General features: G+C 43.5%; 1 protein-coding gene across 2 annotated transcripts in view; it reads right to left on the reverse strand.

Annotated features, from left to right (window-relative positions):
• ndufs4 (NADH:ubiquinone oxidoreductase subunit S4) overlaps positions 1-10,129 on the reverse strand; it is a 138,816-nt gene that overhangs the window by 21,596 nt on the left and 107,091 nt on the right. The window lies entirely within an intron of this gene.

The following is a 10,129-nucleotide window of genomic DNA, read 5'->3' on the forward strand; positions in this document are numbered from 1 at the left end:
GTTTCCAACATTTCCAAAACAATTTACTAAATAAAATATTTTCATAAAATTGTGTGGTAAGCTTTACAATCGTAATATAATCATACAATAAAATGTATAAAACCAATTCAAAATAAATAAAGGTATAAAGGTACAAGACATGATATTGATGCTTTGTACAAAGACGAAAATTACACCAAGTATCTACCATTAAAGTAGAACTCATTCGAAATTAGTCTTTTCTTTTGCAATAGTGGGGTTAAAATTGTATCAGAGATAATAGGAACTGCACATGCTGGAGAATCCAAGATAACAAGGTGTAGAGCTGGATGTCTCCTCTCCACTATCTTCTCCTCTATTCATCTTCGATCTGCCTCCCCGTCTCTCCCAATTTATTTCAGAACCCCCTTCCCCTCCCCCATTTCTGATGAAGGGTCTAGGCCCGAAACGTCAGCTTTCCTGTCCTAACTCGCTGCTTGGCCTCTGTGTTCATCCAGCTCTACACCTTGTTACCTCGGATTCTCCAGCATCTGCAATTCCTATTATCTCTGATACAATATTAACCCCGCTGTGAGGCCTCTTCTAAGGATGCCTACCCTGAAGAAATTACCCTCCACCCTCCAGAGGAACCTCAGAGGATCTCTCTCCCACTGCAACTCACTCATACTTGTCTGGCTCCTCTCACCAATCTTCTCCTCTATCCACCTTCGATCTGCCTCCCCCTCTCTCCCTATTCATTTCAGAACCCCTCTCCCCTCCCCCATTTCTGATGATGGTCTTGGCCCGAAACATCAGTTTTCCTGCTCCTAAGATGCTGCTTGGCCTGCTGTGTTCATTCAGCTCTACACCTTGTTATCTCGAATGACCAGTCAATCTGGGTTTGGCCAAATGCATATAATATAGAACACAGACACAGATCATTCAATGTTTATACTCCACACAAGTCCACTTCGACTTCACAGTTATTTCTTTCCACCCTATGGTATCCCCCTACTCCATTTTCATGTATGCATCGAGCTTCCCTTTAGTGCATCAATCCTATCTGTTTCAACCACTCTCTGCAGCAACAATTTCCACACTCTTGCTATGCCACCTTTGTGAATTTCAAAGGATTAATTCTTTAAATCTGTTAGTAGTTATTATAATATTTATGTCAGGCTGTCCACAAATGGAGATGGTTTCACTCATCTATCTTACTGTTGGTGCACATAGACGAGTAGAAGTAATATTTTTCATAGAATATGAAAACTAATAGCAAGAGTATTCATAAAAATACCAAAAAGTAAAAGAACAGTAGCAAGGAATGCAGGCCCATTAAAACATGTTTAATATGTGAATACTCTACACTAGATACTAATGGCAAAAAGCTTAAAATTAAGACCAGGAAGGGTTTAAGTTTAATAGAAAGAAACAGTAATCAAGAAAATAATGGAACAAAAGGCTGAGCCTTAGAATTACCACTCTTGGAAATAAAAGGAAAAATGAAGTGATGGGGAATTCTAGGTCAATTTGCCAACATTTCTTGATTAAAGAACTCGGTTTGTAGATTTTTTTTTAAATCACACCATTATTTAAGGAAAGAAGGTTGGAGCACAAAGGAAGCCATAGATCTATCAGTTTAATGTCAGTTGTGGGAAATCTGTCTCTCATCAGGAAAAGAGGCACTGAGCTTTATGACAAATATGAACTAAGGAAGACAGAATGGAATTGTGAAATTGGGGCTAAAGGTTATCTAAAAGAATCGCACAATTACGTCACCATGTTTGCCCTATTCCTTCTGGCTTGTGCTTCTAGCCATCAAACACCCGTAATTCTTTCCAGTGACCATTTTACTGTAAGATGCTTTGCAACATCTAAAATTTTGATCAACGCTAATTGATCCTTAAATGTGGGAGCAGAAGTAGGCCATTTGGTCCATCACGTCTTCTGTATTGTTCAATGAAAGCATGGCTAATCTGATCATTTCCACCCCCACCTTCCTGCCTTTCCTCATAAACCGCAACTCCATGACCGATGCAAAATCTCTCCATTAAAGACAGTGCCTCCAACAATGCAACTGTGCATTGTGGGTATCAGTCTGCATTTCGCATTTAATTCTCTGGAAGACGATGGAACTGCACCCTTTTTTTGTAATTTCTTCTTGAATTGCTTAGAACTCTTCTGGGGCTAAGTGTCATTATCCAGGAATAACTCAAAATTGTGCTTTATGTAAGATACTTAAAGTATCGGTTGACATTGTCCCCTATCATCTACTTTTGTTTGATGCTAAAAGGCCTCTGTTTTAGGCTTTTTAAGAGTTAAAGAGTTGTACAGCATGGAAACAAACTCCTTGGTCCAAATTGTCCATGCCGACCAGATATCCTAAATAAATCTAGTCCCATTTGCCAGCACTGGGCCTAAATCTCTCTAAACCCTTCTTATTCATATACCCATCCAGATGCCCTTCACATGTTGTTATTGTACCAGTCTCCACCATTTCCTCTGGCAGTTTGATCCATACACACACCACCTTTTGTGTGAAAAAGTTTACCCTTAGGTCCCTTTTAAATCTTTCTCCTCTCACCTTAAACCAATGCCATCAAGTGTTGGACTCCCCCAGGGGGGTAAAGACCTTGACAATTCACCCAATCCATGCTCCTCTTGATATTATGAACTTCTGAGGTCACCCCTCAGCCTCTAATGCTCCAGGGAAAATAGCCCCAGCCTATTCAGTCTCTCCCCAGAGCTCAAACACTTCAACCATGGCAACATCATTGTAAATCTTTTCTGAACCCTTTCAGGTTTCACAACATTTTTCCTATAGCAGGGTGACCAGATTTGCTTGCAGTTCTCCAAAAGTGGCCTAACTAATGTCCTGTGCAGCCACAATATGACCTCCCAGCTGCTATATTCAATGCATTACCAATAAAGGCAAGCATACCAAATGCCTTCTTCACTATCAAGGAACTCTGAACCTGCACGCTGAAGCCTCTTTGTTCAGCAAAACTCACCAGAAGCTCACCATTAAATGTGTAAGTCCTGCCCTGATTTGTCTTTCCAGATTGCAGCATCTCACATTTATCTAAATTAAACTCCGTCTGCCAGTCCTCAGCCCACTAGTGCATCTGATCAAGATCCTGTTGGACACTGAGGTTACCTTCTTCTCTTTCCACAATACCTTCAAGTCTGGTGTCATCTACAAACCTACTAATCATACCTCCTAAGTTCACATCCAAGACGCCTTACTGAAATTCATATAGATCACATCTACCACCCTGCCCTCATCAATCTTCTTTGCTACTTCTTCAAAAAAACTCAATCAAGTCAGTGAGACATAATTTTCCATGCACAAATTTTTCCTTAGCACCTTTCTTAAATAATGGCACCACATTAGCTAACGTCCAGTCTTCCGGTACCTCACCTGTCGCTATCAATGGTACAAATATCTCATCAAGGGCTCAGTAATCACTTCCCTAGTTTCCCGGAGTTCTAGGATACACCTGATCAGGTCTGGGGATTTATCTGCCTTTGTGTTTTAAGATGTCCTGCACCATCTCCTCGGTCATATGTACATTTTTCAAGATATCACCATTTATTTCCCCACGTTCTCTATTTTCCATATCATTCTCCACTGATGCAAAATACTCGTTTAGTATCTCCCCCATCTCCTGTGGTTCTACACATAGGCAACCTTGTTGATCTTTAATCGGCCCTATTCTCTCCCTAGTTACCCTTTTGTCCCTAATGTATTTGTAGAATTCCTTTGGATTCTCCTTAACCCTATTTGCAAAAGCTATCTCTGCTCCCATTTTTACCTCCCTGATTTCCCTCTTAAGTATACTCCTACTGATGTTGTGCTTTTCTTGGGATTCACTCAATCTCTGCTGTCTGTACCTGACATTTTGATGCTTGGCCTTCTCTCTACACCTTCACCTCACTTCCCTGTCTAAGTTGTAAAGTAATGAACATTGCTCCCAAGAGACATGTTGCTCAATATTTACTGGATACATCAGTCATGTACTCCAATAGATTCTGCCATACTTTCAGATTTCTATTAGCATAATTTAATCACTTATTCACATAGATTTCAACTGAAATCACATTTGTCTTTGCAGAAAATATTTTACATACATTTAAAGATGTTAAGGTGGTCCATTTCATTTAACAGAAATAAATCACTAGCAGCAATGACTGCTTCAACTGCAAGAAGTTGTCGTGCACTGACTAAACAAGATGGTACATGTTACTTCAACTTAATGGGTCTTGACATATGGAACAAAGTACAATTCCTGGACATCAGAAAATTAAGTTGGTAATATTTTCCATGGGACATGTAATACAAATAAACTAACCTATGCCCAAATAATAATCCTTATGTTTTTCATCGACTTTTCAAAACCAAATTGACTTGTGGAGTATTAGTTTGATAACTGTATGACCCTTACTTTCATGCTTTGGAACCTGATGGTACGTCATAATCACCTGACAGTGATTTTGCCTTGACTGGCCAATTAGTGGTCCGAGATTATACTTGCTGCTGTTATTCCTTGTAGCTGGAGGGCTAACAGGGCCAAACTGCCTGTTGCAACAAAGGGAGAGAAATGATATCTCCAAATCGAGGTGCCCTCTCAGCATCTGATTAAAAAAAAGTCACAACAGCTGGACACCATAATAGAGGGGAAATCCCTCCACTGGTTGGTTTGACTGTAGTTGTGGCCAGATGGATTGGTAGAGAGAATGGGATGGGAATGCAACGTTTTCCTGGTGGAGTAGATCCCCAATATGACAGTGGGTGGCTGCTTCAAGGTGAATGTCATGCTGTTGACGTTGCTAGAAACCTGAAGGATAATTGGAAAATTCCAGATGCATGCTGATAACTACCTTAAACAAACAGTTAACTTAAAGACCAACTAATTTCCTGCTTTGAGAAAAGTGGTTATTTCACCCTGATGTTTCCTCTGTGAAACTGGCTTAAGGCAGGATGATACCAACAAACCAACAGAAGGAAAGAAATTCTGTGTCTTCCTCCTTCAGTTCCTGTTGCTATATTGGAGAAAAAAATCTGCTCATAAAAATTTTTATTTGAAACCATGTTCTCATGTTTCCTGTAGATATATAAGCTTTGTGTCCCTGTTCCCCACCCTCCGATAGGCTGATAGTCAGCTTTCTTTAACATGGCCCACCCGCAGTGTAATATTTTCTTTGGCTGGTCTAAGGTTCAAGCTTTATATCCACCCAGCTTGTAAGGGTAATTAGATTGGTTGCTACACAATGTGCTGCGTTATTCTGGTACAATGCCAAACACTGGAGAGATGTGTGGAATTGTAAAAACTGAAAACGTCAGCTTTTAGCTCACTGTGTTCAGACACACCTAGTTGGAACTCCTCAACATTTATGGGCTAGTGACTTCATGAAAAATGTGGCAAGTGCACTTTTGTTTGGGGAGTCAGGAACACCAGTAGTGTTGCATCATGAATGTCACCTTAACACATTCATAAACTGCCAAAATTGTGCATTTCTGATGGGAATTAAGTCAATTCGCTTTGTGCAATTTCATGAAAACAGACATTATGAAACAACATAAAGAGAGACCACTGAGACTAAGCTGATGTAATCTCCAATTTAATTTCACTGCTTTCATCTTTGCCAATTTTCTTTAAGTTTTATTTTCAATATTTACTTAGTTTTATTTAAAATTTATATTATAGTCCACCTCCGTTGCCATCTGTGCAGAGTCATGACGTTACAATAACAGGCCTTATTCAAAAAGGGAGGGAGACAAAAAAGGTAGCTACAAGCCAGTTACCTCAACACTTGTCATTGGGAAAATATTAGCATCTATTATAAGCAAAGCATTCAGAAATACATAACATAACCAAACAGAATCAGTACGGTTTTAGAAAGGGAAATTAATGACTGACATATTTGAATTCTTTGAGAAGGTAACAAGTACGCTGGAAAAGGTATTACACATAAGTCTACTAATGAAGATAAGAGCTCCTGGTGTTGGGGTTGGACACTCATATGGTTAGGGGATTGGCTAGCTAATAGCCGACAGAGTTGGGATAAAGGGGGCATTTTCAGCATGGTAACCTGTAATTACTGACTTCAGAGTTTTTGTGGTGTAGTGATAGTGTCCTTATCTCTGGCCAGATCTAGATTCACCATTTGCCCTGGAGGTGTACAATACCTCCAGCTGTCTGAACAGATTGATTAAAAATAACTACTAATAACTTGGATGAGGGAACCGAATATACTATCACCAATTTTGCAGCTTATTAAAAATAGATGGGAAAGTTAGTGGTGAGGATGACACAAAGAGTCTGCAGAAGGGTATTGATAAGATAAGTGAGTGGGCACAGGCTTGGTAGGTGGAATGTACGTGGGGAAATATAAAGTCTGCACTTTAGCAAGAAGAATAGATGAGAAAAATACTATTTAAATTGAGAAAGAACGCAAAAATCTGCAGCAGAAAGGGATTTGGGGTTCTTATACATGCATCACAGAAAGTTAGCACACAAACTGAGGAGTAATTGGACAGGGAAATGGAATCATAGAATCATACTGAACAGAAAAGGTCCTTTGGCCCAGTCTGTCTGTGTTGCCAAAAATATATTAGTACTTAAGCTAGTCACACTTTTCCACGCAAGACCCATAGACTTGAACTTTAGGACACTTCAAGTGCTCATCCAAATACTTTTTACAGGTTGTGAGGTTCACTGCCTCAACTACACAGTGCTTTCTTAATTCACACCACCCACTGGATGAAAATATTCCCAAATTCCTTCTAAACCTACTACCTTTCACATTAAAATTACACCCTCTTGTTATTGATCCTTCACCTAAAGGGAACAGCTGCTCTGTATTCAATCTGTCCATGCCCCTTATTATCTTATACATGTCTATCAAGCTCCCTACTCAATCGTCTCTGTTCAAAAGAAAACAACCTAGGCTTACTTAACCTTTTTTAGTGCTGAAGTCCTTCATCCCAGGCAACATCCTGATGACACCACCCACACCCTCCACCTCCTCCAGGACTTCCAATTCCCTGGCCCCCAACACCTCATTTTCACCATGGACATCCAGTCCCGATACACCTGTATTCCGCATGCAGAAGGCCTCAAGGCCCTCCGCTTCTTCCTGTCCCGCAGGCCCGACCAGTCCCCCTCCACCGACACCCTCATCCGCCTAGCCGAACTCGTCCTCACCCTCAACAACTTCTCTTTCGATTCCTCCCACTTCCTACAGACTAAGGGAGTGGCCATGGGCACCCGCACGGGACCCAGCTATGCCTGCCTCTTTGTAGGTTACGTGAAACAGTCCCTCTTCCGCACCTACACAGGCCCCAAACCCCACCTCTTCCTCCGTTACATTGATGACTGTATTAGCGCTGCCTCTTGCTCCCCAGAGGAGCTCAAACAGTTCATTCACTTCACCAACACCTTCCACCCCAACCTTCAGTTCACCTGGGCCACCTCCAGCACATCCCTCACTTCCTGGACCTCTCAGTCTCCATCTGAGGCAACCAGCTTGTAACTGATGTCCATTTCAAGCCCACTGACTCCCACAGCTACCTAGAATACACCTCCTCCCACCCACCCTCCTGCAAAAATTCCATCCCGTATTCCCAATTCCTCCGCCTCCGCCGCATCTGCTCCCACGATGAGGCATTCCACTCCCACACATCCCAGATGTCCAAGTTCTTCAAGGACAGCAACTTTCCCCCCACAGCGTCTCCCGCATTTCCCACAACACATCCCTCACACCCTGCCCCTGCCACAACCGCCCAAAGAGGATCGCCCTCGTTCTCACACAGCACCCCACCAACCTCCGGATACAACACATCATCCTCCGATACTTCCGCCATCTACAATCCGACCCCACCACCCAAGACATTTTTCCATCCTCACCCCTGTCTGCTTTCCGGAGAGACCACTCTCTCCGTGACTCCCTTGTTTGCTCCACACTGCCCTCCAACCCCACCACACCCGGCACCTTCCACTGCAACCACAGGAAATGCTACACTTGCCCCCACACCTCTTCCCTCACCCCTATCCCAGGCCCCAAGATGACATTCCACATTAAGCAGAGGTTCACCTGCACATCTGCCAATGTGGTATACTGCATCCATTGTACCCGGTGTGGCTTCCTCTACATTGGGGAAACCAAGCGGAGGTTTGGGGACCGCTTTGCAGAACACCGCTCGGTTCGCAATAAACAACTGCACCTCCCAGTCGCAAACCATTTCCACTCCCCCTCCCATTCTTTAGATGACATGTCCATCATGGGCCTCCTGCAGTGCCACAATGATGCCACCCGAAGGTTGCAGGAACAGCAACTCATATTCCGCCTGGGAACCCTGCAGCCCAATGGTATCAATGTGGACTTCACCAGCTTCAAAATCTCCCCTTCCCCCACCGCATCCCAAAACCAGCCCAGTTCGTCCCGTGCCCCCACTGCACCACACAACCAGCCCAGCTCTTCCCCTCCACCCACTGCATCCCAAAACCAGTCCAGCCTGTCTCTGCCTCCCTAACCTGTTCTTCCTCTCACCCATCCCAAGCCGCACCTCCATCTCCTACCTACTAACCTCAACCCACCTCTTTGACCTGTCTGTCTTCCCTGGACTGACCTATCCCCTCCCCAACTCCCCACCTATACTCTCCTCTCCACCTATCTTCTCCTCTATCCATCTTCGGTCCGCCTCCCCCTCTGTCCCTATTTATTCCAGAACCCTCACCCTATCCCCCTCTCTGATGAAGGGTCTAGGCCCGAAACGTCAGCTTTTGTGCTCCTGAGATGCTGCTTGGCCTGCTGTGTTCATCCAGCCTCACATTTTATTATCTTGGATTCTCCAGCATCTGCAATTCCCATTATCTCCCCAACATCCTGGTGAATTTCCTTTGCCGTCCCTCAAGTGTAATTGCATCTTTTTCTATGGTGTGGTGACCAGAAATACAGACACTACTCCAGCTGTGCCCTAACCAAAGTTCTGTAAAGTTTCAACATGATCTCCCTGCTTTTATAAGCTATGTCAAAACTGATAAAGGCAAGTGTCCAGTATGGCTTAACCACTCTACTAACCTATCTTGCCACCTTCGTGGGTCTGTGGACAAACACCCCCAAGATCCATCCGTTCCTCTGAGCTTTCCAGTGTCTTGCCATTCATTGGATACTTCCTTTGCTTGCTCCTTATTCCAAAGTGCATTATCTTGATTGTAGTTCACTGGTGCTAACCTCTATAGCACCACGAGAAACTCATGGAGCTGCAATCTGGTCTCTTCCTAAGGAACAAGGCTGGGGCAGAGGTGGTGGCTGGGGGTTGGGAGTGGGGGCAGTACCAGAAACAACACCAACACCAACAGGAAAAGCAGTTGTCTTTTTCTCAGTCATCTGTCACTCCATATGGCATGAGATAGATATAGAACGCCAACATCCCCTACAAAAGGCATACAAGCAGCAGTTCAACTTTCTCAACACGGCTGAACAAGATTTCCACAGCAGGTTGCTGCTGACATGTGTGGTGTCCTGGAGCAAGGCTTCCACCCAACATGAAGGTCACCACAACCTTGAAATTATTGAACTCCAGCTCCTTCCAGGAGTTGGCGGCTCATAAATGCATCTCTGACATGTTTGCCAGGCCACCAATCATATTGGGTCTGCAAGGAAATCGACCACTGAGAATGACATGGGTGTTGCAGTTGCTGCACTGACTAGATTCCTACATACTCAAAAGTTTTGACACTCCACATGTGGAAATCAAAGAGTCTTAGGAGAGGAATACCATTCTGTAGTTGTCACCTTCTGTGTGACAACGAAGAATTGCTTTTTCCCCCAATCTATTCAATTAGCAAGTCTCAGTGCAAATGCCACTGGTGACAACAAATATGTACTTGGTGACCTACCATGTCTAATTCTGAAGGAAGGTGGCCATTCTTTCCATGGGGTTGGACAGAAGGGCGAATGTCTCATTGCAGCACCTCTGGTAATGCAGTATAAATATGAAATGTACTTTTGTACCAGTTAGCTGAGATACTCGGCAGTCTCCATAACAATGACCACGCACTCACCACCCTGCTCTCCAGGATCTCCTCCTCTGCAGCAGTCAGAGTCCTCATTACCGGAGGGCCCACCTGCTACATCTCTGGCTTGCCCTGGAATATTGTATTCT

The sequence above is a fragment of the Stegostoma tigrinum genome, chromosome 1 (assembly GCF_030684315.1).
Source record: "Stegostoma tigrinum isolate sSteTig4 chromosome 1, sSteTig4.hap1, whole genome shotgun sequence".
Lineage (NCBI taxonomy): Eukaryota > Metazoa > Chordata > Chondrichthyes > Orectolobiformes > Stegostomatidae > Stegostoma > Stegostoma tigrinum.